The sequence below is a fragment of the Mus musculus genome, chromosome 4 (genome assembly GCF_000001635.26).
Source record: "Mus musculus strain C57BL/6J chromosome 4, GRCm38.p6 C57BL/6J".
Taxonomy (NCBI): domain Eukaryota; kingdom Metazoa; phylum Chordata; class Mammalia; order Rodentia; family Muridae; genus Mus; species Mus musculus.
The window spans coordinates 122,591,749-122,594,330 of record NC_000070.6 but is presented as its reverse complement, the minus strand read 5'-3'; the positions used below and the strand labels follow the sequence as shown (position 1 = coordinate 122,594,330).

Sequence of the window (2,582 nt, the reverse complement as noted above, 5' to 3'; positions counted from 1 at the left end):
GGGTGTTGTTAGAGTGATGCAAATCCAGCACAAGGCCATGAGGAGCTGTCAGTCAGAGATGTTAAGATGCAGCAGGCTGTTGTTAGAGTGATGGATGTTGATTTGTCAGCAGAGTCTCCACTCTGCTGGGAGACAGGAGGAGGGGCTTCTGATGACTGACAGACATTTGTTTTGTTTTGTTTTGTTTTGTTTGTTTTTCTTTAGCAATTATAGGGATCACAGAACATTCTTCCATTCCCTTTAGATCAGAGTAAAATCTTGTCTAAGGCAGCATATTTGGGGGTAGGGCATTTTTCTTTGCACAGCTTCTAATTTTAAATTTTCCTAGGATCTTCTTGTTGCTGTGAACACATTCAGGACATAGCAAATTATCTTCCACTCCTGGTTCTGGGATAATACAGGCCGGTAACATGAAGAGAAAATTCATCCTTTGGGGGAGTGTCTGGAACTCAGGTCTGACCAGCAAGAAATTCCAAACGAACCCAACCTTTCTTATCTGCAGGGAGCTGCCTGCCATGGACAACACACCATCTGAATCCAGTGGCTTATGGCAGAAAGGCCTCCACATTAGACGGAAGAGGACATCGATTCTTTTTTTTTTTTTTTTTTTTTGAATGTTCCTCATTTTTTTTTCCATTTTTTATTAGGTATTTAACTCATTTACATTTCCAATGCTATACCAAAAGTCCCCCATATCCACCCACCCCCACTCCCCTGCCCACCCACTCCCCCTTTTTGGCCCTGGTATTCCCCTGTACTGGGGCATCGATTCTTAAACATTGACTGGGTTGCTCTCATGGCAATCCTTGCCCAGGCTGCGAATGTGGACTCCTTAGGTGAAGTTAGAATTTCCAGGAAACTACTCTCCTGCTTCCTCATTTGGCACCTGCTTGGAGACCCGATTCCTCTGAAGACTATCTTGGATTTCTTGGGACCCTGCTTCATTCTGGCCTCACGAGATGTATTGGCAATATAACATTCTTGTTTAGAATATGAGTGTCTCCAGAGTTTCAAATAGACCTCAACTTTCTTGCCATCCGTACTCAAGTTATTATACCGACACCACTCTGGAAGAGTGTTCCGGGACACGTCCTTAATAGGAGGCAGGCTGGGCGGAGGACAGGTGTTTGGTATGGTCCTGGTTGGGTGTTTGATTCCTGCATGCCTCACCATAGAACGAGCTGGAGGTGTGTGGTCTAAGGTTGAAGAAGAAACATTTGATTGCATAGGATAGTCTGTGATTGGCTCCTCCTCCTTAAATGGGACCAGCGTTAAAACCACACTTTCTTCATCCAAGTTTTCCTCAGATTGGTTCTCATTGAAAGTCTCCAGGCCGAAGTATGACATTTTCAGGCAGGCTTGGGAGAAGACAAAGGCCGTTTTATTATATTTATAGCTACCATTCGAATACTTATGGTTTATTTTCTGCCAAGTAAGGTTTACAAACAATGGGAATCATTGGGTGTGTTCAGTTTAGCAAGGCACATGCAAACCAAGAAATGAATACTCTTAACAAAGGAAACTCCCAATATACCTGTGTCCATCACAACAGTACCTTATCCTCTGGTGACAGTCACTGTGGCCATCTCCCTGCCTCTCTTTAGACTCCTTCACTCTTGCTAGAAGATGCTTTGAAATTTTTATCTATCACACATTGACTGTGAGCCATATGTGCTTATTTGTTATGTTTTGCATAGAGACTTTTAGGAACTTCTTATGGTTCAAGAAATTTGGAAAATAAATACTAGATTACCCCATATCCTATGTTTTTCAATCTGGGAGTTGCAGATCATGATCTTCAGTAACATCTTTTAATCAAACAAGTCAATAAAATACAACTGATGAGAGCAACTTATGCAGCATGGAGGTAGATATTTTATGAAAATGTTATATTTGTGGTAGGAAAACTAGATAATTATATAAAATGTATTTCTTTTACAGTGGGTTTCTTAAGAACAATTTTTGGCCAGCATGCCAGGATATTTGTGACTCTAAACCTCACACCCAGAAGTAGCCAATGGATAAAACCGTCATGTTTTGTAATTGAGAAACAAAGAGGGGCAGACACAATGTGTCCACGTAAGTTACTATGCATGGGTGACAGGATACAGGCTTGGCTACCCCATGAAGTCCCCTTATGTTCAAAGTAATGGTGCCATCATCATTGCTGCTGCACAGAGTGGTCCTAGACTTAGGGTGGAGCCCAGAACAGTAGTGCCCAGAGTGCACTAAGCCATAATCACATTATGTTTCCTCTAGGCCCAGCTAACATTCCATAATTCAGTGAAGCAAATGTATCAGTCAGCTTGTCTCCAAGAGGCTGTGCACATACCTTCCAGTGGCCTTGGAGAATTGCTCCATTTCTAGTGAGAAGGAAAACCACTAGACATCAGAGGGATTGTGTAGGTCTGGTGAGCTAGTTGATAATATACTCCTGCAAAGATTTGGTGCCTGCTTCAGCAAACAGGCCTAGGTCCTCTCTCCCATGTACAGGCTATTGCAAGAGCAGCTGGCATAGAACTTCTACCTTACTGCTTGTCCTGATTAGTTTCATGCCAGCTTTACACAAGCTAAAGTCAGAG

The 2,582-nt window shown here is 42.6% G+C and overlaps 1 pseudogene; it reads right to left on the bottom strand.

Moving 5' to 3' along the window:
* Nucleotides 1–262: 262 nt before the first annotated feature.
* Gm12874 lies at nucleotides 263–1,347 on the bottom strand (annotated as a pseudogene).
* Nucleotides 1,348–2,582: the final 1,235 nt, after the last annotated feature.